The sequence below is a fragment of the Hemiscyllium ocellatum genome, chromosome 4, assembly GCF_020745735.1.
Source record: "Hemiscyllium ocellatum isolate sHemOce1 chromosome 4, sHemOce1.pat.X.cur, whole genome shotgun sequence".
Lineage (NCBI taxonomy): Eukaryota > Metazoa > Chordata > Chondrichthyes > Orectolobiformes > Hemiscylliidae > Hemiscyllium > Hemiscyllium ocellatum.
Window position 1 is genome coordinate 141,785,113 of NC_083404.1, and position 26,890 is coordinate 141,812,002.

Below are 26,890 nucleotides of genomic sequence, written 5' to 3' on the forward strand. Positions count from 1 at the left end.
AGGACCTCCCCACATAAGTTCGAGACACCATCCACGCCCTCCACCTCCTCCAAGACTTCCGTTTCCCCGGCCCCCAACACCTCATCTTCACCATGGACATCCAATCCCTCTACACCTCCATCCGCCATGACCAGGGCCTCCAAGCCCTCAGTTCTTCCTCTCCCGATGTCCCCACCAGTACCCTTCCATTGACACTCATTCATTTGGCTGGACTGGTCCTCACCCTTAATTTCTCCATCGAATCCTCCCACTTCCTCCAGACCAAAGGGGTAGCCTTGGGCACCCGTATGGGCCCCAGCTATGCCTGTCTCTTTGTCAGCTACATAGAACAGTCCATCTTCCATAGTTACACCGGTACCACTCCCCACCTCTTCCTCCGCTACATTCATGACTGCATTGGCACCACCTCATGCTCCTGCGAGGAGGTTGAGCAATTCATCAACTTCACCAACACATTCCACCCCGACCTTAAATTCACCTGGACCATCTCTGACACCTCCCTCCCCTTACTGGACCTCTCCATCTCCATTAATGACAACTGACTTGACACTGACATTTTTTTTTACAAACCCACCGACTCCCACAGCTACCTGGATTACACCTCTTCCCGCCTTATCTCTTGTAAAAATGCCACCCCCATATTCTCAATTCCTCCACCTCCGCCATATCTGCTCCCTGGAGGACCAGTTCCACCAGAACACACCAGATGGCCTCCTTTAGAAGCAACTTCCCTTCCCACGTGGTTAAAGATGCCCTCCAACGCATCTCGTCCACATCCCACCCCTCTGCCTTCAAACTCCACCCCTCTAACTGTAACAAGGACAGAACGCCCCTTGTGCTCACCATTCACCCTACCAACCTTCACATAAACCATATCATCCAACAACATTTCCGTCTCCAAACGGACCCCACTACCAGGGATATATTTCCCTCCCCACCCATTTCCGCTTTTTGCGAAGACCATTCCCTCCGTGATTACCTGGTCAGGTCCACGCACCCCCCAACAACCCACCCTCCCCTGCCACTGCAGAAATTGCAAAACCTGCACCCATACCTCCCCCCTCACCTCCATCCAAGACCCTAAAGGAGTCTTCCACATCCAAAGTTGTACCTGCACATCCACCAATATCATTATTGTATCCATTGCTCCCGATACAGTCTCCTTCACATTGGGGAGACTGCACACCTCCTCGCTGAGCACTCTAGGGTGCATGTCTGGGACACCCGCACCAATCAACCCACCACCCTGTGGCCTAACATTTCAACTCCCCTTCTCACTCTGCCAAGGATATGCAGGTCCTGGGCCTCCTCCACCGCCACTCCCTCACCACCCGACACCTGGAGGAAGAATGCCTCATCGTCCACCTCAGAACACTTCAACCCCATGGCATCAATGTGGATTTCACCAGTTTCCTCATTTCCCCTTCCCCCACCTCACCTCAGCTCCAACCTTCCAGCTCAGCACAGTCCCCATGACCCATCCTACCTGCCTACCTCCCTTCCCACCTATCCACTCCACCTTCCCCTCTGACCTCCCACCACCATCCCCACCCCCATTCGTCTATTGTACTCTATGCTACTTTCTCCCTACCCCCCCCTCCCATTTACCTCTCCACCCTGGAGGCTCCCTGCCTCTATTCCTGATGAAGGGCTTTTGCCCAAAACGTTGACAATCCTGCTCCTCAGATGCTGCCTGACTTGCTGTGCTTTTCCAGCACCACTCTAATCTAGACTCTGGTTTCCAGCATCTACAGTCATTATTTTTACCAGGCAGGACGTTGGACTTGATGCAACGTTCCAGGCGCTATATAAATGCAGTGTGTGATTGTGTGTCTCCTGCAGCAGCTGGAGGCTGTTGCTTTGGGTGGATCTGACCATCACGCACATGCTCACTGCCAGGTCATCAGCTACAGGTCACATGACCCCCTTCCCCCGCGCCCCGACCTCCCTCCACCGCCTGCTCCGTGCACGGCGACGGCGCGCTCACCGTGAGCGCGCACGCACAGCGCGAGGTGGGGACGTAGTGCGGGAGCGGCTGGAGATCGGAGAAAGAGAGAGAGAGTTCAGGAGGGAGAGAGGTACCGACCCCCGGGGGGGGGGGGGGAGTGGGTAATGTGGATCCTGGGGGGTGGGGGGGTAATGTGGATCCTGGGGGGGGGGTGAGGGGGTAATGTGGATCCTGGGGGGTGAGGGGGTAATGTGGATCCTGGGGGTGAGGGGGTAATGTGGATCCTGGGGGGTGGGGGGGTGAGGGGGTAATGTGGATCCTGGGGGGTGGGGGGGTAATGTGGATCCTGGGGGGTGAGGGGGTAATGTGGATCCTGGGGGTGGGGGGGTAATGTGGATCCTGGGGGGTGAGGGGGTAATGTGGATCCTGGGGGGTGAGGGGGTAATGTGGATCCTGGGGGTGGGGGGGTAATGTGGATCCTGGGGGGGGGGTGAGGGGGTAATGTGGATCCTGGGGGGTGGGGGGGTGAGGGGGTAATGTGGATCCTGGGGGGTGGGGGGGTGAGGGGGTAATGTGGATCCTGGGGGGTGGGGGGTAATGTGGATCCTGGGGGGTGAGGGGGTAATGTGGATCCTGGGGGGTGAGGGGGTAATGTGGATCCTGGGGGTGGGGGGGTAATGTGGATCCTGGGGGGGTGAGGGGGTAATGTGGATCCTGGGGGGGTGAGGGGGTAATGTGGATCCTGGGGGGTGGGGGGTAATGTGGATCCTGGGGGGGTGAGGGGGTAATGTGGATCCTGGGGGGTGGGGGGTAATGTGGATCCTGGGGGGTGAGGGGGTAATGTGGATCCTGGGGGGTGAGGGGGTAATGTGGATCCTGGGGGTGGGGGGGTAATGTGGATCCTGGGGGGGCTGAGGGGGTAATGTGGATCCTGGGGGGTGGGCGGGTGAGGGGGTAATGTGGATCCTGGGGGGTGGGGGGGTGAGGGGGTAATGTGGATCCTGGGGGGTGGGGGGCGGGGGTAATGTGGATCCTGAGGGGTGGGGGGGTGAGGGGGTAATGTGGATCCTGGGGGGTGGGGGGGGTGAGGGGGTAATGTGGATCCTGGGGGGTGGGGGGGTAATGTGGATCCTGGGGGGTGGGGGGGGTGAGGGGGTAATGTGGATCCTGGGGGGTGGGGGGGTAATGTGGTCCTGGGGGGCGGGGTGAGGGGGTAATGTGGATCCTGGGGGTGGGGAGGTAATGTGGATCCTGGGGGGTGGGGGGGGTGAGGGGGTAATGTGGATCCTGGGGGTGGGGGGGTAATGTGCATCCTGGGGGGGGTGAGGGGGTAATGTGGATCCTGGGGTGTGGGGGGGGGGTGAGGGGGTAATGTGGATCCTGGGGGTGGGGGGTGAGGGGGTAACGTGGATCCTGGGGGTGAGGGGGTAATGTGGATCCTGGGGGGTGGGGGGGGGTGAGGGGGTAATGTGGATCCTGGGGGGTGGGGGGGGTGAGGGGGTAATGTGGATCCTGGGGGGTGGGGGGGGTGAGGGGGTAATGTGGATCCTGGGGGGTGGGGGGGGGTGTGGGGGTAATGTGGATCCTGGGGGGTGGGGGGGTGAGGGGGTAATGTGGATCCTGGGGGGTGGGGGGTAATGTGGATCCTGGGGGGTGAGGGGGTAATGTGGATCCTGGGGGGTGAGGGGGTAATGTGGATCCTGGGGGTGGTGGGGTAATGTGGTCCTGGGGGGGGTGAGGGGGTAATGTGGATCCTGGGGGGTGGGGGGGTAATGTGGATCCTGGGGGGTGAGGGGTGGGGGGGGTGAGGGGGTAATGTGGATCCTGGGGGGTGGGGGGGGGTGAGGGGGTAATGTGGATCCTGGGGGGTGGGGGGCGGGGGGTGAGGGGGTAATGTGGATCCTGAGGGGTGGGGGGGTGAGGGGGTAATGTGGATCCTGGGGGGGGGGGGGGGTGGGGGGGGGTAATGTGGATCCTGGGGGGTGGGGGGGTAATGTGGTCCTGGGGGGCGGGGTGAGGGGGTAATGTGGATCCTGGGGGTGGGGAGGTAATGTGGATCCTGGGGGGTGGGGGGGGTGAGGGGGTAATGTGGATCCTGGGGGTGGGGGGGTAATGTGCATCCTGGGGGGGGTGAGGGGGTAATGTGGATCCTGGGGTGTGGGGGGGGGGGGGGGGTGAGGGGGTAATGTGGATCCTGGGGTGTGGGGGGGGGTGAGGGGGTAATGTGGATCCTGGGGGTGGGGGGTGAGGGGGTAACGTGGATCCTGGGGGTGAGGGGGTAATGTGGATCCTGGGGGGTGGGGGGGGTTGAGGGGGTTATGTGGATCCTGGGGGTGGGGGGGTAATGTGGTCCTGGGGGGGGTGAGGGGGTAATGTGGAACTTGGGGGATGGGGGGGTGAGGGGGTAATGTGGATCCTGGGGATGGGGGGGTAATATGGATCCTGGGGGGGGTGGGTGACGGGGTAATGTGGATCCTGGGGGGGGGGGTGAGGGGGTAATGTGGATCCTGGGGGGTGGGGGGGTGAGGAGGTAATGTGGATCCTGGGGGGTGGGGGGGTGTGGGGGTAATGTGGATCCTGGGGGGTGGGGGGTGTGTGGGGGTAATGTGGATCCTGGGGGGGGGTGAGGGGGTAATGTGGATCCTGGGGGGTGGGGGGGGTGAGGAGGTAATGTGGATCCTGGGGGGTGGGGGGGTGTGGGGGTAATGTGGATCCTGGGGGGTGGGGGGGTGAGGGGGTAATGTGGATCCTGGGGGGTGGGGGGGGTGAGGGGGTAATGTGGATCCTGGGGGGTGGGAGGGGGTGAGGGGGTAATGTGGATCCTGGGGGGTGGGGGGGGGTGAGGGGGTAATGTGGATCCTGGGGGTGGGGGGTAATGTGGATCCTGGGGGGTGGGGGGGTGAGGGGGTAATGTGGATCCTGGGGGTGGGGGGTAATGTGGATCCTGGGGGGTGGGGGGGTGAGGGGGTAATGTGGATCCTGGGGGGTGGGGTGTGTGAGGGGGTAATGTTGATCCTGGGGGGTGGGGGGTGTGAGGGGGTAATGTGGATCCTGGGGGGTGGGGGGTGTGAGGGGGTAATGTGGATCCTGGGGGGTGGGGGGTGTGAGGGGGTAATGTGGATCCTGGGGGTGAGGGGGTAATGTGGATCCTGGGGGGTGGGGGGGGGTGAGGGGGTAATGTGGATCCTGGGGGGTGGGGGGGGGGTGAGGGGGTAATGTGGATCCTGGGGGTAATGTGGATCCTGGGGGTGGGGGGGTAATGTGGATCCTGGGGGGTGGGGGGGGGTGAGGGGGTAATGTGGATCCTGGGGGGTGGGGGTAATGTGGATCCTGGGGGTGAGGGGGTAATGTGGATCCTGGGGGGTGGGGGGGTGAGGGGGTAATGTGGATCCTGGGGGTGGGGGGGTAATGTGGATCCTGGGGGGTGGGGGAGGGTGAGGGGGTAATGTGGATCCTGGGGGGTGGGGGGTGTGAGGGGGTAATGTGGATCTTGGGGGGGTGGGGGGGGTGAGGGGGTAATGTGGATCCTGGGGGGTGAGGGGGGTGAGGGGGTAATGTGGATCCTGGGGGTGAGGGGGGGGTGAGGGGGTAATGTGGATCTTGGGGGGTGGGGGGGGTGAGGGGGTAATGTGGATCCTGGGGGGTGGGGGGGGGTGAGGGGGTAATGTGGATCCTGGGGGTGGGGGGGGGTAATGTAGTCCTGGGGGGGGTGGGGGGTAATGTGGATCCTGGGGGGTGGGGGGGGGTGAGGGGGTAATGTGGATCCTGGGGGTGGGGGGTAATGTGGATCCTGGGGGGTGGGGGGGGGTGAGGGGGTAATGTGGATCCGGGGGGGGGTGGGGGGGGTGAGGGGGTAATGTGGATCCGGGGGGGGTGAGGGGGTAATGTGGATCCGGGGGGGTGGGGGGGGGTGAGGGGGGTAATGTGGATCCGGGGGGGTGGGGGGGTAATGTGGATCCTGGGGGTGGGGGGTGTAATGTGAATCCTGGGGGTGGGGGGCGGTTGGGGGGGTAATGTGGATCCTGGGGGGTGGAGGGGGGGTTGAGGGGGTAATGTGGATCCTGGGGGTGGGGGGGGGGTAATGTGGATCCTGGGGATTGCAGGGGTAATTTGAATCCTGGGGGGTGGGGGGAGTGAGGGGGTAATGTGGATCCTGGGGGTGGGGGGGGGGGTGAGGGGGTAATGTGGATCCTGGGGGTGGGGGGGTAATGTGGATCCTGGGGGTGGGGGGTGTAATGTGAATCCTGGGGGTGGCGGGGGGGGGGGGTTGTGGGGGTAATGTGGATCCTGGGGGGTGGAGCGGGGGTTGAGGGGGTAATGTGGATCCTGGGGGTGGGGGGGTAATGTGGATCCTGGGGGTTGGGGGGGTAATGTGGATCCTGGAGTTGGGGGTTGTATCGTGGCCCCTGGGAGATGTTGGAGGGTCTGTTGCTGGGGTGAGGGGTGACAGTGATGCTCCTAGGAGTGAGGGATGAGCCTGAGTCTGGCAAGGATCTGGGGGGGGGGTGGGGGTGGGATAGGAGGCTGAACCTGGGGTGGGGAGGGGAGGGGAGGGTAGGGATATCCTATGAACTGTGCAGTGTTAACAAAGATCATGGGTGAGAGGTTTCCTGGTGAGCTGGGGGCGATGGGGGCGGGGGGAGGTGGAATGCCTAGCATGACATGACACTGGTGTGTGATGCCAGTGTACCTGGTCTGGATGTGACTGCTGTTTATTGCCTTGTCAGGATATACTAGAGTGCTTTACGATTGTTAATTACTCTGTGTACTACAATTAGTGTTACATTGGACATAAATGTGACAACCCAGCAAGTCCTGGACATGGAAACTCACAAGAAGGAGCCAGTATTTCTTGTCTGTCTGATTCTCTGTTTGACAATGTGGTGATGGGTATACAGAGTAGGTCAGGTAAATCCAGCACATCCAGAATCAGTTTGTACCTGATTGGTGGTGTTACTAAATCAGACTGGCTCTCCGTTAAAGAACAACTGATTACTGATATTGGCGTACAAACAATGTCACTGAGTTTACAACACAAACAGTTGATATAATTAATCTGGACGTGTTTATATTCCACACATTCCTCCTCCTACACTCGCCATCTTATTGTCAGCGTATCCTTTTATGCTATTTTCTGCTTGTACTTGTCTAACCTTTTCTTAACTGAATCAGGATTCTTCGACCGATTTATAAATCAGTATTCCCACCATCTTTCAAACAGGGCCTGCGTATTCGATGTTAGTTCTCTGGCCTAATGTTTGTTTACTTATAACTTCTTAAGAAGAGGATTAATTTTTATTGACAAGATATCGCGACTTAACTGCCAAAAGTTCTGTAGCAAAATTTGTAGACGACACAAAGTTAGGTGAAAAGCCAAGTTAATGGAGGGATAAAATCAGTTCACAGAGAGATTAAAAAATTAAGTGTCAGGCATAAACCTGGCAAATGGAGTATGATGAGGGAAAATATGAAATTCTTCATTTTGCAAGGGAGAACAGAAGAACAGTTATTTAAATGGTGAAAAACTCCAGAAAGCTAGAACACAAAGGGACTTGAGGTAACTGTATAAAACTCACACAGGGACAGCAGGTAATCAGAATGACTTATCAAATGTTGGCCCAATTTTTGAGGGGGTTGAGGTTTAAGAGTAGGCAAGTCTTATTGCAGCTGTACAAAGTGGTGGTAGAACCGCATCTGGAGTATTGTGAGTAGAATTAGCACTTTATTTAAGAAAACAAATTATTTAATTGAAGGCAGTTCAGACAAAGTTCACGAGAATGATCCCTGGAAGACATGGATTGTCTTATGAATAAAGAATAAACAGGTTGGGATTCTACTCATTGGCATTTAGAAGGATGAGAGGTGATCTCATTGAAACATAAGGGTTCTTAAGGGGCTTGTCAGGGATTTGCTGTGAGAATGATTTCCTTCATGGGAGAGTCTGGGACCAGAGGGCATACCTTCAAATACTGAGATGAGGAATGTTTTTTCTGAGGGCTAAGAGTCTTTTGAACTGCTTACCGCAGAGAGTTGTGGGAACACAGTCCTTGTGTATACAGAGGAACCTCGATTATCCAAATACCAATTATCCGAATATCTGATTATCTGAAGGAAACCTCCAATAGGAACATTACATCAAAGACGTGTTTCCAACAGTGATCGCGCCTTTTGTTTACAGTGATTAAAAGTGAATCCGGCTTACTGAAATGCTACCGAGCCCAGGCTCCGTCTCCAAATGACTGACCTTCCGCCCTCTCTCTCTCTTTTTTTTCTCTCTCTCCCTTCCCACACACTTTCCCTGGAGTTCTGCGCAGGCATGTACCATAAACCCCCCTTCCCCAGATAGTCTCTCCAAGTTGTCCTGTACAGGGCAAAGGTGGAACCTGTCAAAAGTTGCAGTAAAATGGAGTGTGTGTGCGCGCGTGCTATTTGGAGACTCATCCCCCAAAAGGCGGCAACAGCAGCGTTGTTGTTAATGTCCAGTGCGGCCGACCCGGAGAGGATTGTGTTGGATGTGTGGTGGTGGGAGGCTCGCTTGCGGTGTGCTGCTGCCTAGTTTCCTAACAGAAAACTCCGAGCCCCAGAGGAAAGGCATTGAATCAATTAACCGAATAATCAATTAACTGGACGAAATAGTGTCCACCCATCTCATTCGGATAATCAAGGTTCCTCTGTATTTAAGGCTGAGATAGATTCTTCATCAGTCGTGGAATCTAGGATTATGGGGAAAACATAGGAAAGTGGATGTGAGGGATGTCAGGTCAACCATGAACTTATTGAAATGGTTCCGTCATTAACAAAAAGTGACTATTTATAGTAACTAATTTAACTTTAACAAATGACAGAGAAAAGAAAGGATTTTAATCTACAGAGCAACTTAAACTAGAAGTAAGAAGTAAAGTTGCTATAGTCCCAGAGAACTGTATACAGCTGGTGGTGGTTTAATCTGATGGTCACCACATCTCAGCACGCGAAGGGAGAGGTAGAGAAGGCAGGACCTTCATGATAGCCTCAGCCAGTGAGGGAATTAAACCCACGCTGTTGGTGTCACTCTGCATCACAAACTGCCCACGCAGCTTAAACTATACCCCATCACAAACCCAAAATGCATGCACAGTCATTCATGGAAAAAAACAAAAAGATGTGGCACTTGATTTTCAAGTTGCAAAATTCTCCTAGTACAGTATTTTAACTGTGTTTTGCAGTCCAACTTTCAGTAGTTCCAAAAAGAAAATTACGTCTGTTATACACAATAATAGTCTGTCTTGTCACTGGGACTCTATTGCTATAAAGTATTCAACAGGCAATCATTGCCAATTAGAAGTTTGAGCCTGAGGCTGCAGTAGAAGGTCTTGATAAAATGTTGCTCAGAGGGAGGTTTGAATGAGTCTGTTTAAAGCAGGAGAACTACAGAAAGATGGGGGGGGGGGAGGGAATTCCAGAGTTCAGGACCTGGGAAGTAGAAGGTACATCCACCGAGACTGAGCTGATGTGACAAAGAAACATACAGGAAAAGGCTGGACAATGAACCCCTCACCCCTCCCGTATGGGTTGGGTGGTGGGGACAGAACTGAAGGTTCATCCAAAAGTTGAGTATAAATTCTGCGAGTGTGCATGACTTTGATAAATCCTTCCCCTCTCTCCCAATCTCCACATTCTGATAAAGTTGCCTCCCTTAGTTATGATTTTTTAGACTGATTACGCTTCCAAAGAGCTGATGGTTGTCTGGGGAGAATCAGGGCAGCAGACTTTGCCTTGACTGCACTGATTAGGAATGGCACCTGGCTGGGTCATGCCTGACTCCAAAAGGTGCTGAGACCAATTGTAACATCATTCCCTCAAAATTGTAACTGGTGCCTGATCGAGTAAGCACAAAGTTAAAGGTCAAAGCTACCCTTTGGGTCTGTAATTTTGAGGGTTAACCTGGAAATCCAGCCCAAGTGTAACTCCAAAACACTGTCTGAGAGAGTGATTGTGAAAGTGCCCTACACAGAATGCGGCTCGATTTATTTAAACACAGTCATTTGTATTCCAAATTTGTCCTCAGGATGGAGAGAATCTTGACCTCTTTGCTGTTGACACAGACATGGGCTCACTTGTCCTAAACAGTTCCAGACAAGCTCAGTAATCTTATATTGTTGTCTGTGATCTTTGAGGTAGGTTGAAAATTACATGAAGATACAAATATACAATTTAGTTGTCTGTGTTTTTGCTGGCTATTTACCATGTGTTAGTTTCTCAAGTCCAGACATGTCTGCATTGTTGCTCACAGCCGGCAAAACCCAGTGGTTGTCATGTGAAGTTTTGTACAAATGTCCAGTTGAATTGTGACCAATGATACTTAATGCTCCACATCTCATAGTGTAAAATATATGATGTAAGACTGGAGCTTTTCATTTCATCATGGGATATGGGTGTCATTAGCTTTAATTGTCCTTCCTTAATTACCTTTGAGAATGGTTGTGTAATGTTGCCTACTGATGTCATTACTAAACAGGGCAGATCCCAGAATGAAACCTGACTTGATAGATCGTATGTTTAAATATTGTAATTGTTCACATGGTGGTTAGTCACAAGAAACTGCAGATGCTCTTCAACAAGAGAACACAAGTTTATTATGCAAAAAGTAGAGAAACTAACAAAACAGATGAATTTTTATGATTCTTTCTGCGTCTGATGGTATGAATCTCTCACAATCCTGATGGCTTAATTTTTCTCAGTTCAAAACACTTGAATATTTGCACCCAATCACTTCTGGTTATCTGCCATAAACTCAACATTATAAACATTTTATTAAGAGCAAAATACCACAGAAGCTGGAGATCTGAACTAAAAACAGAAAGTGCTGGGGAGACTCAGCAGCTTTAGCAGCATCTGTGAAAAGAGAAACACGGTTAATGTTTGGAGTTTAATGTGACCATGCATCAGAACTTAGGTTCTTTCCACAGTTACTGCCAGACCTGCAGAGTTTCTCGAGCACTTTCTGTTCAGTATAAGCAATTTATTCATGAACGTGACAGGGTTTCTGCCAGACAGTTGGCTGAAGCATTCTGAGAAATGATGATAATGTCCAAGTGATTTTCATGACTTTTTTTTTAAAAAGACCTTCACCAGATTAATTAAAATCCAAGTACTTCTATTTTAAATTCTGGTTGTCCTCTTTGGCAAGGATGATATTAAACTGGAAAGGATGCATAAAAGATTTACAAGGATGTTACTGAGACTGGAAAGTATGACTGAAAGGGATAGGCTGTGACATTTTTCCCTGGAGCACAGAAGGCTGAGGGGTGACTTTATAAAATCATGAGGGGCATGGATAAGGTGAATAGCTATGGTCTTTTCCCCAGTGTAGGGGAATCCAAATTATGGGGCATAGGTTTTAGGTGAGGGGAGATTTAAAAGGGACCTGAGGGCAGCGTTTCACACGGTGGTGCATGTATGGAATGAGTTGTCAGGGCAAATGGCAGAAGTGAGTACAATTATGACATTTAAAAGGCATTAGGGCAAATATGTGGATAGAAAAGTTTTGAAGGGATATTGGCCAAATGCAGGCAAGTGGGACAAGTTTGGTTTGGGAACTGTGATTGGCATGGATGAGTTGGGCTGAAGGGCCTCTTTCTGTGCTATATGACTCTAAATCCAAACATGTGCAAGTTAGGTGAATTGTTGATACTACATTGCTGTATTATGTGTATGCTAAGTGTGTTAACTATGGTAAATGCAGGATAATGGGGATAAGATGGGATGCTTTTTGGAGGCTTGGTGCAGACTCAGTGGGCAGAATGACCTCTATCTGCACTGTAGGGATTTTATCCCAAAGTATACAAAAGTTATTCCATGGCATTGGTGAGATTTGAACTTAATAAAAATCAGGAATAAAAAATTAGCCTAATAACCACAGAACCGTTAATTGTTGTTAAAAGCCCATCTGGTTTAATGCCTCTTGGGGAGAAAATCTGCCGCCCTTGCCTGTTCTGGCCTATGTGTGGCTCCAGACCCAGAGCCATATGTTTGACTCTTAACTGCCCTCTAGGAAACTAGGGACAGGCAACACAATAAAGAAGAACTCCAGATGTTGAAAATCTGCAACAAACAAAACATTGCTGGAGAAACTCCATAGTTCTGGAAGCATCTACGCAGAGAAAGCAGAGTTAATATTTTGAGTCCAGTAACCCTCCTTCTGAACAGAAATGCTAGCCTGGTGAGTGACTTGGAGGGGAACTTGTATTCCCATGTACTTGCTGCTCTTGTCCTTCTGGCTGGTCTAGTTTGCAGGATCAGAAGGTGCTGTTGAAGGAGCCTTGGCAAGTTGCTGCAGTGCATCTTACAGTTGGTACATCTTGCTGCCTCTTGCGTTGATGCTCAGGGGAGTGAGCGTTTAAGGTGATAGATAAGGCGCTAATCCAGTAGGCTACTTTGTCATGGTTAATATCAAACAGTTGTTGGAGTTATACTAATCCACTGCCAGAATGTTTATCATGGGAGGATTCAGCAATGGAGAGATGGTTAGACTCCTTGTTAAAGTGCTGAAAATGTGTTGCTGGAAAAGCGCAGCAGGTCAGGCAGCATCCAAGGAACAGGAGAATCGACGTTTCGGGCATAATCCTTCTTCAGGATTCCTGAAGAAGGATTATGCCCGAAACGTCGATTCTCATGTTCCTTGGATGCTGCCTGACCTGCTGCGCTTTTCCAGTAACACAATTTCAGCTCTGATCTCCAGCATCTGCAGTCCTCACTTTCTCCTTGTTAAAGGGGTCATTATGTTTTTTTTTGCCAGTTTCTCAACTCAAGTTCGAATCTAGAATAGGGGTCCTGCTGCATGTGGGCATGGTCTTCATTTTCTGAAGACGTGTGAGTGGCACTGAATAAGTTTGTTCAAAAAGAGTTTTATTCAGGAAGTTCTTAGTATAAAATATCTGGAAAGGTTTAGGATGACAGCTGCATGCTGCACACATATGATTAAGATTAAAGGAGAACTCTGCCCTTCGTTGTTAGTCCAGGGAGATATTTGCAATTATTAGTGAGTGAACCTTCTGCTGTCTTGTCCTGGGTCTGTTGTACCCCTCCTCTTTGTTACCTCTGCTGCCTTTCAGTCTCCTTGAAAGCACCAATTATTTTCCCATTCTTTCATTTGTCTGCTCTCCCCTCTGATAATGCTCAGGTTTGCTATGTTGGTAAAGGGATAAGAGGTGCCATCACAGGCCAGGCTACTGTTTGAGTGTTTACCTGATCTGCCTTCTACCCAGCCAGAAGGTACTTTTCCTTTAAAGGTGGTTGTGGAATTGAGCTATCTGTGGAAACATTAAGGTATTAAATATTTTCTCTGTATCTACTTCCTTGACTCTTACTGAGTTGAGGCTGTGATGAGTTGAGCCATGATCATATAAAATGTTGGAGCAGGTTCAAGGGCCTGAGTATCTTTCCCAAGGTGTGGTGCCTAACTCTATCTCCAGAAACTCCGATTTCTCTGGGGAGGAACTCAGCAGTATCTGTTTTCAGGTGAGTGAGTGGGAGCAGATTGTTCTGGGCCTGGGGAATGTGAATTGCACTCTCCAGGTGGTTGGCAGTGATTGATCTGTGATTAAAGTAATGGTTACTGTCTGGCTTGAATTAGTTTCTTCCTGGTCGACACTTTCATCATTTTCAGGAATCCTTCCCCAGGGGAAACTAGTATTTTACATTCCTTGGACGTGAAAATTATAGGTTTAGAAAACATTCAAAAAATGTCATCACTTTGAATTTTGTAGCCAGCTTCACATAAGGAGCTGTTCCTTCAGCTTTAGATTCACTCAGAATTTCTATCTGATCTTGAAAAGTGTGGATCACAATGTCACAGCATGTAAAGAGGCAATTTGACCCATTGAACGTACTTATGCTCTGTGGAAGATTGAGTAATCCCATTCCACTGCTGTTTCTCTTAGACCTTTGATTTTGTTTCCTTCAAATGTGTACCCAATTCTCTTTGCAAGTTAAAAGACATCCATGGATCATATATAAGAGGTTTGGTAGAAGGCTAAAAAGTGGAACCTCAAAGGTAGTAATCTCTGGTTTACACCTGGTGCTGTGTTCTAATGAAATTAGGAATAAAAAGATCGGGTAAATAAATCAGTCGCTGAAGAGATGATGCTGTATGCAAGGATTCACAACTTTGGATCATTAGGATCTCTTATGAGGCAAGATTTCACCTGAACTGGAAAGGGACCAATAGTCTGGTGGGGAGATTTGCTTGTTCTACTTCAGGAACCTTTAAACTAGTAGAGAGGGGTTGTAGGGGGATTCTGTAGTAGCAGTAAAACTAGAAAGGCAGATGGATGGTTTTGAATCAGATAAGAGCAACTTAGTTAGAAGAGGCAGACAAGAGCAAGTCAGAGAGGGAGGAAACTCTGAAGAATTAAACTGCATTTATTTTAGTGTAAGGGTCTTACCGCTAAAGCTGATGAACTCGGAGCATGTCATTGAGTCACAGAGACCTCCAGCACCGAGACAGGCTCTTTGGCCCAAACTAGTCCATGCTGACCAAAATGTCCATCCACGCTAACCCCATTTTCCTGTATTTGGTCCATATCCTTCTAATCCTTTCCTATTCATATATTTGTCCAAATGCCTTTTAAATATTGTAAATGTACCCACCTCAACCACTTCTTCTGGTAGCTCATTTCAAATATGTGCCACCCTCTGTGTAAAAAAGCGTTACCCCTCAGGTTCCCTTTTATCCTTTCCCTTCTAACCTTTAACTGATGAAGGGCTTTTGCCCAAAACATTGATTTTCCTGCTCCTCAGATGCTGCCTGACCTGCTGTGCTTTTCCAGTACCACTCTCTAATCTTGACTCTAATTTGTAGTACTCACTTTTGCCTTAAACTGATGCCCTCTAGCACTTGACTCCCCAACCCTGGGAAAAAAAAACTGAGTGCATTGACTCTGTCCATTTCTCTCATGATCTTTATATACCTCTATAAGAGCCCCACTCAGTCTCCTACGTTGTGAAGAAAAACTGCTAGCTTGTCTAACCTCTCCCTATAACTCAGACTGTTGAGTCCAGGTAACAACTTTGTAAATCTTTTCTGCACTCTTTCCAGTTTAAGAACATCCTTCCTATAGCAAGGTGACCAAAACTGAACACAATACTCCAAGTGAGGTCTCACCAATGTTCTGGACAATGCAACATAACTTCCCAACTTCTATACTCCATACCCTGACTGATGAAGGCCAGTGTGCCAAAGATCTTCTTCACTGCCCTGTCTATCTGTGACTCCACTTTCAGTGAACTGTGAACCTGAACTCCAAGATCCTTTTATTCCACTACATTCCGTAAGGCCCTGACAATCTCTGTGACAATCTTACCTTTATTGAACTTCCCAAAGTGCAAGACCTCACACTTATCTATATTAAACTATATGATTGTGGGAGTGTGGGCCTGGAATGTCATTTCTATCATAGAAACTTGGCTGAGGGAAGGACAGAACTGGCTTTTAGATGCTATAGAAAGGGATGCAAAAGTGGAAGGAGAGTGACATTTTTGATTAAGGTTGTAGTACTAGAGGATTTTAAGTTTCTAAGCAATTACTGGGACTACCATTGTATTAAAGGTTAGGATGGTGAGAAATTTGTTAAATGTATTCAAGAAAACTTCCTTTATCAGTATGTAAATGTACCTACCAGAGAAGGAACAAAACTTGACCTTCTCTTGACAAATAAGGCAGGGCAAGTGACTGAAGTGTTAGTTGGGAACACTTTGGGACTAATTGTCATAATTCTGTTAGTTTTAAAACAGTTATGGACAAGGATAAGCCTTCCATAAAAAATAAAGTTCTTAATTGGAGTAAGGTAAATTTTAATGGTATGAGACAAGAACTTTCAAAAGTTGATTGGAGTGGACTGTTTGCAGGTAAAGGGATGACTGATAAATGGGAGGCTTTTAGAAGTGAGATGATGAGAGTTCAGAGTCATTATTTCCAATTAGAGTGAAGGGTAAGGCTGGTAGGATTAGAGAACAATGGATGAACATAGACATTGAGGTTCTAGTCAAGAATAAAGAATCATAGACATAGCCAATTGGGATCAAATGAATCTCTCTTGAACAATATGAAGAGTGCAAGGATATTCTTCAGAGGGAGATCAGGAAGGCAAAGAGGGGATGTGAGAGAGTCTTGGCAGATAAGGTTAAGCATAATCCAAAGAGATTCTCATTCTACAAGTACATTAAGAGCAACTATAGAGAGAGAGAATAGTGCCCCTTAAAGATCAACAAGTAAGAAATGGAGGTTAGAGATCTCTGGGAAATAAATACTGATGTTTTGAACATAGTTTACAAATCAGTAAAGGAAGTGCTGGAGGCCTTAGAAAATATAGAGGTGGATAAATGGATGTAGGTTTGCTCGCTGAACTGGAAGGTTCATTTCCAGATGTTTCGTTACCTTACTAGGTAACATCTTCAGTGGGCCACAGGTGAAGCAGTGCTGAAAATTCCTGCTTTATATGTTTGGGTTTCTTTGGGCTGGTGATGTTATTTCCTGTGGTGAAGTCACTTCCTGTTCCTTTTCTCAGAGGATGGTAGATGGGGTCTAATTCGATGTGTTTGTTGATAGAGTTCCGGTTGGAATGCCATGCTTTTAGGAATTCTTGTGCATGTCTCTGTTTGGCTTGAACTACGATAGATGTCTTGTCCCAGTCAGTGGTGTCCTTCCTCATCCGTATGTAAGGAAACTAGTGAGAGAGAGTCATGTCTTATTGTGACGAGTTGGTGTTCATGTATCCTGGTGGCTGGTTTTCTGCCTGTTTGTCCAATGTAGTGTTTGCTACAGACAGAAAACCAGCCACCAGGATAACTGAACTCCAATTAGCCATCTGCTCCTCATCTTCACCATGGACATCCAGTCCCTGTTCTCCCATCGACCCAACCAGTACCTCTCCACCGACACCTCAGTGGTGGGAAAGATGCTGGAGTCTATTATAAAGGATGAAATTACGACACATCTGGATAGCAGTAACAGGATAGGTCAGAGTCAGCATGGATTTATGAAGGGGAAATCATGCTTGACTAATCTTCTGGAATTTTTTGAGGATGTAACTCTGAAGATGGACGAGGGAGATCCAGTAGATGTAGTGTACCTGGACTTTCAGAAAGCTTTTGATAAAGTCCCACATAGGAGGTTAGTGAGCAAAATTAGGGCGCATGGTATTGGGGGCGAATTACTAACTTGAATTGAAAGTTGGTTGGCTGACAGGAAACAAAGAGTAGTGATAAACGGCTCCATTTCGGAATGGCAGGCAGTGACCAGTGGGGTACCGCAGAGATCAGTACTGGGACCGCAGCTTTTTACAATATGTGTAAATGATATAGAAGATGGTATTAGTAATAACATTAGCAACTTTGTTGATGATACTAAGCTGGGTGGCAGGGTGAAATGTGAGGAGGATGTTAGGAGATTACAGGGTGACCTGGACAGTTTAGGTGAGTGGTCAGATGCATGGCAGATGCAGTTTAATGTGGATATATGTATGGTTATCCACTTTGGTGGCAAGAACAGGAAAGCAGATTACTAACTAAATGGAATCAATTTAGGTAAAGGGGCAGTACAAAAGAGATTTGGGTATTCTTGTACACCAGTCAATGAAGGTAAGCATGCAGGTACAGCAGGTAGTGAAGAAGGCTAATAGTATGCTGGCCTTCATAACAAGAGGGATTGAGTATAGAAGCAAAGAGGTTCTTCTGCAGCTGTACAGGCCCCTGGTGAGACCACACCTGGAGTACTGTGTGCAGTTCTGGTCTCCAGACTTAAGGAAAGACATTCTGGCTATTGAGGGAGTGCAGCGTAGGTTCATGAGGTCAATTCCTGGGATGGCGGGACTACCTTACGCTGAAAGACTGGAGCGACTGGGCTTGTAAACCCTTGAGTTTAGAAGACACAGAGAGGAACTGATTGAGACATATAAGATTATTAAAGGATTGGACACTCTGGAGGCAGGAAACATGTTTCTGCTGATGGGTGAGTGCCGAACCAGAGGACACAGCTTAAAAATACGGAGTAGACCATTTAGGACAGAGCTGAGGAGAAACCTCTTCACCCAGAGAGTGGTGGCTGTGTGGAATGCTCTGCTCCAGAGGGCAGTGGAGGCCCAGTCTCTGGATTCATTTAAGAAAGAGTTGGATAGTGTTCTCAAGGATAGTGGAATCAAGGGTTATGGAGATAAGGCAGGAACAGGATACTGATTAAGGATGATCAGCCATGATCATATTGAATGGTGGTGCAGGCTCGAAGGGCAGAATGGCCTACTCCTGCACTTATTGTCTATTGACACACTTAGTCATTTGGTTGAACTGGTCCTCACCTGCAACAACTTCTCCTTCAAATCCTCCCACTTCCTTCAGACCAAAGGGGTAGCCATGGGCACCCGCACGGGCCCCAGCTATGCCTGCTTCTTTGGGTACATGGAACAGTCCATCTTCCACAGCTACATCGGCACCATTTTCCATCTTTTCATCTGTGACATCGATGACTGTATCGGTGCCACCTTGTACTCCCATGGTTCATCAACCTCTTGAACATCTTCCAACTTGGCCTCTAGTTCACCTGGACCATCTCAGACACCTCCGTTCCCTTCCTGGACCTCTCCATCTCCATTTCTGGTGACCGACTCAACACAGACATCTACTTCCAACTCACCGACTCCTACCTCCTCCCCCACCCCCCCCCCCCCCCCCCCAAACCGGGGATATTCCCTTGCCAGTACAAGAAGTGTAAAACCTGTGCCCGTAGCTCCGTCTTCACCTCCATCCAAGGCCCCAAAGGATCCTTCCACATCCAACCGAGATTTTCCTGCACATCCAAAACATCTCATCTTCTGTGTCTGTTGCTCTTGATGTGGTCTCCTCTATATTGGGCAGACAGGACTTTTCAACTCGCAGAACGTTTCAGGGAATATCTCTGGAACATACGCACCAAACAAGCTCCACCACCCTGTGGCCAAACACTTCAACTTCACCCCCCCCCCCCCCCCCCCCCCCCCCCCCCCCGCTCTGCCAAGGACATGCAAGTCCTGGGTCACCTCTACCCCAAAATCCTAGCCATGTGGCGCCTGGAGGAGGAAAGCCTTATCTTCTGCATCGGGACCCTCCAACCACATGGCCTCAACATGGATTTCACCAGTTTCCTCACCTCTCCTCCTCCCACCTCATCCCAGATCCAAACCTCCAACTTGACACTGCCCTATTGACCTGTCCCATCATCCTTCCCATCTATCTGCTCCACCGTCCCCTCTGCCATGTCATTATCAACCCCACTTGCATCTTCCTAGTCTGCTTCCCTCACCACCCGCCACCCCCCCCTCGCATTCCTGATGAAGAGCTTATCCCCAAAGCTGATTTTCCTGCTCCTCAGATGCTGCCTGTGCTTTTCCAGTGCCAAACTTTTCGACTCTGATCTCCAGTATTTGAAGGCCTCACCTTCCTTTACACGGACTTCTGTAAAGGTTCTGCATGGTAGACTAATTAATGAAGTTATATCACATGGGATTCAGGGTGAGCTTGCCAATTAGATACAAAATTGACTTGACAGTAGGAGAGATGGTGGTGGAGGGTTGTTTCTCTGACTGGAGGCCTGTAACCAGCAGGCGTGCCATAAAGACCGGTGCTGGGTCCACTGTTTTTGTCATTTATTTAAATGATTTGGATGCGAATTTAAGAGAGATGGTTAGTAAGTTTGTGGATGACTCCAAAATTGGTGGTACAGTGGACACTAAAAAAGGTTATCTATGATTACAAAGAGATGTTGATCAATCGGATCAATGTGCTGGGGAGTGGTAAACGGAGTCTAATTTAGATAAATGAGAGGTATTGTGTTTTGATAAAACACACCAGGCCAGGATGTATACAGGTTATAGTAGGGCACTGGGTACTGTTGTAGAACAGGGATACTTAAGAGTTCAGGTACATAATTCTTTGAAAATTGCTTCACAGGTAGACAGGATGGTTAAGAAGGCTTGTCTTCATTGCTCAGGTATCTGCGTAGAAGACCTGGGAGGTTATGGTGAGGCACAGGACATTGGTGAGGTGTATTCTGGAGTACTGGGTAGAGTTCTGATCACCTTGTTATAGGAAGGATACTATTAAATTGAAGAGGGTTCAGGAAAGTTTGACAAAGATGTTGCTGGGACTGGCAGGTTTGAGTTATAAGGAGAGGCTGGATAGGCTGGGACTTTTTTAACTGGAGTATAATTGGTTGAGAGGTGACCTTGTAGGGGTTTATAAAATCATGAGGGGCATAGATAAGGTGAATAGCAGAGGTCTTTTCCTCAGAGTGGGGGAGTTCAAAACTAGGGGACATAGTTTTAAAGTGAGAGGCGAAAGTTCTAAAAAGGATGTAAACGATAACATTTTTACACAGGCTGTTTCATGTGTGGAATGAACTATCAGAGGAAGTGGTAGATGCAGGTACAGTTATAACATTTAAAATACATCTGAATAAATACATGAATAGGAAAGGTGGCTAAACACAGGCATGTTTTAGTTTGAGTACAGGGTTCCATGCTGGGAGAAAGTGAGGACTGCAGATGCTGGAGATCGGAACTTAAAAATGTGTTGCTGGATTCTCCTGTTCCTTTGCTGCCTGACCTGCTGCGCTTTTCCAGCAACACACTTTTAAGCTCTGTTTCCATGCTGTATGACTCTGATTCTATGACTTTGACTATCAGCAAGCCACATTTGGAGCACTGTGTACAGTTCTGGGCTCTTAAAAGGAGTGTGGTGTAGATTCATGAGAATGTTATCAGGGCTTGGAGTTGTTTGTTTTAGAGGAGAGCCTATATAAACTATCCCCTCAGAGTGTGAAAGGTTAAGGAGAGATATCAGGATTTTGAAAGGAATTAATCGGATGGTTAGAGAGAAATGTTTGCTGCTGGTTATGAGTATGTTGTGTAGCCTCTAAATCATAGCCACACCTTTCAGGGGGAAAAGTTGAGAGATTTATTTGTGCAGAGAGTTGGAAAACTGGAATTTTCTTTCACAAGAAGCAGTAGATGCTATCTTAATTCATTTGAAGGCCAACACTTATAGGCATCGGTCCACACCCAGCACTTAGTTAGTTCAAACCTCCTGGCTGCTGTCCCACATTTTATCCTCAGTAATCGCGATATCCTATAACATTGTGCTGCCTCTGTCTTCACTTGCACCAAGCTGTTGTTCCCTGATCACCCTTGTGCTCGCTGACCTATTTTGATTTCAGACAAACAACTCATTGATCTTAAAATTGTCATCCTTGGTTTCAAATTCCTTCATTACCACACTCCTCCCTATCTCTGTAATCTCCTTCAGCTTTCTCTGTCATAAAAATAGGTGGGATTGCAAGCGGTAAGGGTGAAACAGGAGTCTTCAGAAGGATATAAACAACTTAAGTGAGTGGGCAGAATCTTGGCAGATGGAATATAATGTGGGGAAATATGAGGTTATGCACTTTGGCAGGAAGAAGAGAGGAGCTGAAGGTTATTTAAGTGAAGAAAGACTGCAGAAAGCTATGCAACAGAGGGATTTGGGAATCCTCATCTATGAATCCCAGAAAGCTAGCATTCAAATTCAGTGGGTAATAGGGAAAGCAAGTGGAATGTTAACCTTTATCTCAGAGGGAATGGAGTATAACAGTAGAGAAGTTTTGTGAAGTCTGCACAAGGTACCAGCCAGATCACAACTGGCATATTGTGGAGTTTTGGGTCCCATAAATAGGAAAGATATAGTGGCACTGGAGCAGTCTAGAGAAGGTTAGCCAGGTTCACACCAGCTATGGTAAGACTGACTTATGAGGAGAGATTGAATTGTTGGGTTTGTTCTTGGAATTTTGAAGAATGAAAGGTGACCTTATTGAAACATATAACACTCTTAAGGCACTTGATATGATGGATGCAGAGAGATTGTTTCACCTTGTGGGGAAGTTCAGACCAGAGGGCATAATCTCAGCGTTAAGATTCACACATTTAAGACGCAGAAATTGAGGAATTTCATCTGAGGGTAGCAAAGCTGTGGATTTTTTTTTACCACAGAAGGTTGTAGAGGCTGAATCATCAAGTACAGAGGAACCTCGATTATCCAAACAAGATGAGCAGGCAGTATTTCGTTCAGATAATTGATTATTCAGTTAATTGAGTCAATACCTCTCCTCTGGTGTTTGGAGTTTTCTGAAGTTTTCTTTTCCCTCGCTCTGCCTGCCTTGCTCCATCTCTCTGTCTCAGGGTTTGTTTCTGAGCAGATACACACTTTTGTGTGTAAGGGAGCTGAGCATCGCTGATACCTCCCACGACCTGCTCCCCTGACCCCCACCCCCACTCCCACCCACCCAATCGGCTCAGTGGGATTTACACAGTGAGCACTTGCTAAGTCTGCACCCCATTCAGGAGACTCGGCAGCAGCACACCGTGCGCGAGCCCATGCCCCAGTCCAACCCGCCAACACGGTCCAACCCTGCCCCCTCTCCAACCCCCCCCCTTACCTGTCCAACCCTGCCCCACCCGCCCTGCTACCCTGTCCAACCCCACCCCAATCATGTCCAACTCTTCCCCTCCCCCCCACCCCAACTCTGTCCAGCCCCCCCCCCTCCCATTTCCTGGCTGCCGGACTGGACGCCAACAGTAAGACTGCTGATGCCTTTGAGGGATGAGTCTCCAAATAGCACACGTATGCATGCAGCCACACACACACAACTTTTTACTGCAACATTTTGACAAGTTCCACTTTTGGTCTCGGGATAATGCTGGCACGATTATCTGAGGAAGAGGTGTACAGGTTACACTCTTGTGTAGAACTTCAGCGGAGAGAGAGAATCATAGAGAGGTACAGCATGGAAACAGACCTTTCGATCCTACCTGTCCATGTCGACCAGATATCCCAACCCAATCTAGTCCCATGTACCAGCATCCGGCCCATATCCTTCCGAACCCTTCCTATTCATATATCCATCCAAATGCCCCGTAAATGTTGTAATTGTACCAGCCTCCACCACATCCTCTGGCAGCTCATTCCATACACGTACCACCTTCTGCGTGAAAAAGATGCCCCTTAGATCCCTTTTCTACCTTCCTCCTTCACTCTAAACCTATGTCCTCTAGTACTGGACTCCCCCACCCTCGGGACAGCCTTCCACTGCCCCACAACCACTACCTCCCTTCCACCGTGTGAAGCCCTACCTCACGCACCCTTGCACTGGCCTGCACCACCTCCACTGCATGCCTACCCACCACCCTCCCCTCAAAGTGAGGGGCACTGCCCTGCCCCACCTGGCCCATCCCACCCCCACACCCACTCACCGTGCAGCCCATCTTGATGTGATATGATTGCACTCACTGAGTGTGGGCGGTCAGTCATTTGGAGACTGTGTCTGAGCTCCCACTGATGTCCAGGACTGTTCTCAGCAGCATTTCAGTAAGCCGAGTTCACCTTTAATCACTGTAAACGAAAGGCACTGTCAGTGTTGGAAACACCTCTTTGATGTGATGTTTCTATTGGGATCTTGAGATCTTCTTTGGATAATCCGAAATTTGGACAAGTGATATTTGGATAATCAAGGTTCCTCTGTATATTCAAAGCTGAGATACACGGATCTTTAATCAGTAAGGGAATCAAGGATTATAGAAGAAAGGCAGGAAAGTAGGAGCTGAGGATTGTCACATCAGCCATGATCTCATTGAATGGTGGAGAAGACTTGATGGGCTGAATGACCTCCTTCTGCCCCTCTGTCTTATAGTCTCTATGCTTCTCCAGTTCTAGCCTGTTATGCAATTCCAATTATAACTGCTTCACCAGCAGCAGCTGTATCTTCAGTTAGATGTGCCCCAGATACTCTCTAATTCCCTCCTTCTCTCTCCAACTCACCTTGGTCCTTTGAACCACACAAAGGCTTCCACCTCTCCCAGCAAATATTTAGCTTTGTGGTGTCCGGTATCGTACCTGTGCTCCTGTGAAGCACCATGAGACATTTCATTCTGATAAAGGTATTATATAAAGCTTGACCATGGGGTTGTACACAGAGTAAAGCTCCTTCGACACTGTCCCTTTGACGTAAGAAGAGTTGTTGAACCTCCTGTTGAGATTATGACACAAGTCATTAAAAGCTGTCATTTCCTCCCGTGTTGTTTGTGGGTATTCTGGTCAGTGAGCAATCCGCTATTGACATATTTTAAAATAACTCCTTCTTGCATCAAAACTGTAATTTCTCCGGATGTTTCCATCCGTTGAGGTAGTCTCAATTTGGTTATAGTTAGTTTTTCAGTGGTTAAGCCGAGATTAGATTGTGCTATTTTTGATCATTCTTTTCCCCATTTTTCTCTTCTCTGATGGCTCAGAGCTCTGCTTGAGTCCGATCCCATGAATACTGACAAGCTCGACTCTGAAAATGGGTTGTCTAATCTGTTTGCAGATTGGTGCATCGGCTGTTGTTCTCTCCACAATCTCCTTTAAAGCCTCTTCTGAGCTCTCTGCGCTATTCTAATTCTGAACTCTGATCTGAATTAACACTGCACTCATTCACAGCCCTGTCTTCAGGTCATGCAGCCCTAGATTCATAGAACATAGAACATAGAAAAATACAGCGCAGTACAGGCCCTTCAGCCCTCGATGTTGCGCCGACCAAAGTCTACCTAACCTACACTAGCCCAATAACCTCCATATGCTTATCCAATGCCCGCTTAAATGACCATAAAGAGGGAGAGTTCACCACTGCTACTGGTAGGGCACTCCATGAACTCACAACCCGCTGAGTAAAGAATCTACCCCTAACATCTGTCCTATACCTACCACCCCTTAATTTAAAGCTGTGTCCCCTAGTAACAGCTGACTCCATTAACGGAAAAAGGTTCTCAGTGTCTACCCTATCTAAACCCCTAATCATCTTGTACACCTCTATCAAATCTCCCCTAAACCTTCTTTTCTCCAATGAGAACAGCCCCAAGTGCCTCAGCCTTTCCTCATATGATCTTCAAATTCTGCAATTCTGTTCTTCTTTCTTCTCATTGAAGACGCTCCTTAAAACCAATTACATTGACTGAGCCTTTGGGTCACCTGTCTGAATGTCTCCTGCTGTGGGTCAGTGTCATATTTTGTTAATAGGGAATAGTAACAGGAGCATGCCATTCAGCCTGTCCAGTCTATCCCACCATTCAGTGCGGCTGTGGCTGACTGAACATTAAATGTCTCTTACTCACCACAACCCTTAGGGCAGAATTAGTAATTAGAAATCTATCAATTTCTACCTTAAACATACTAGTCTGAACTTCCACAGCCCTCTGTGGTGGAGAAATCTAAAGGTTTACAACCTTCTGAGTTTGAAAGAACTTCATCTCAGACCTTGAATGGATTTTAAAATTTTCCCTCACCCCTGTTTCTAGACGCCCCAACCAGGGGAAATATCTTACCTTCACTCATTCTGTCCATCCCTTTCAGTGTTTTATAGCTTTCTGTTGGAGAAATTATCTAATTGAACAGTGATCTCACATACGTGCAGATCGGGTGAAATTGACAAGCTGTTTATTACAAGCAATGTCATTGGAAGAGAAATTGACTAGGCTGACAGTCTAAACAGGTGCTCTGATTACTAAACTTATTGACCTTGGACTAAACCCCACTTTCTTCAACTGGATCCTCTGTGGCTTGTGGGTCAGAAAACTATCAGTGAAGATTGGGGACAATATTTCATCCTCACCAACACTCAACACTGGAGCTCCCCCCCCCCCCAGGGGTGCGTACTCAGCCCCCCACTGTACTCACTGTATATACCCAATGACTGTGTGCCATATACCAGACTAATGCCACTTACAAGTTCGCTGATGACACCACCATAGTCGATCAAATCTCAGATGGCGATGAAACGGACTACAGACGGGAAGTGGAAGACCTGGAAAAATGGTGCACTGAGAACCTAGCTCTCAATGCCAGCAAATCCAAGGAACTCCTTACTGACTTTCAGCAGGATGTTACTCATGCCCCCCATTACATTAAGAGCACAGAGATGGAATGATGGAGATTGTCAAGCTCTTGGGAGTGGTCATCCACGACAAACTTTCTTGGACTCTTCATGTGGATGCACTGGTTACAAAAGCCTAACAACATCTCCTCTTCCTCAGGCTGCTGAGGAAATTTGACATGACGGCAAATACCCTTGCCAACTTTTATAGGTGTGCCATTGAGAGCATTCTGTCTGGATGTATCACTATTTGGTATGGCAACTGTACCATTCAAGATCAGAGGTGATTGCAGAGAGTGGTGAACTCCGCCTGGACAATCACAAAGGTCAACCTCCCATGTATAGGATCCACCTGCCAGGCCCGCTGTCAAGGAAAGGCCGCCAGCATTCTCAGATCCATCCCACCCTGGCAACGTTTTTCTACATTAGGCAACTTCCGAGGAGCAGGAAAATTGATGTTTTGGGCAAAAGCCCTTCATCAGGAAACTGCTCCTCGGATGCTGCCTGAACTGCTGTGCTTTTCCAGCCCCACTCTATTCTTGACTCTGATCTCCAGCATCTGCAGTCCTCACTTTTGCCCAACGTTTTTCTTTAGCCTGTATCATCGAGGAGAAGGTACCGAAGCCTGAATACACTTACCAGCTGGTTTCGAAACAGTTTCTACCTACTGTTGTTAGAATACTGAATGGACTCTCAAACTCTTAGCATTCGCCTGTTCCTGTGTTTTTGTTTTTGCCGCTGTTTACCTAATATTTACCGACTATACTACTTAACTCTGTGATCTGCCTGTATTGCTCGTAAGACAAAGCTTTTCACTGTGCGTCGGTACACATGACAATCGATTCAATTCCGATAGATTGAGGGTTCTCTTCCTTGAGCAGTGGGAACAGGCAGTTTTGTAGGGGTACAGTAATTACAGTACAATCTAGAGTAAAACATAATCAACGGGAGGACAATCAACCGTCCGGTAACAGCAATCAGTCCGCGACTGAGTCAGCAGA

At 48.4% G+C, this 26,890-nt stretch overlaps 1 protein-coding gene across 1 annotated transcript in view; it reads left to right on the plus strand.

The window, feature by feature from the left end:
* The first annotated feature begins 2,011 nt into the window (after positions 1-2,011).
* Positions 2,012-26,890, plus strand: part of LOC132815145 (anion exchange protein 2-like) — a 260,861-nt gene continuing 235,982 nt past the window's right edge. The window contains exon 1 of the mRNA XM_060823950.1: positions 2,012-2,078. The gene's annotated coding sequence lies outside the window, so the exon portion shown is untranslated. The remainder of the gene's footprint in view (positions 2,079-26,890) is intronic.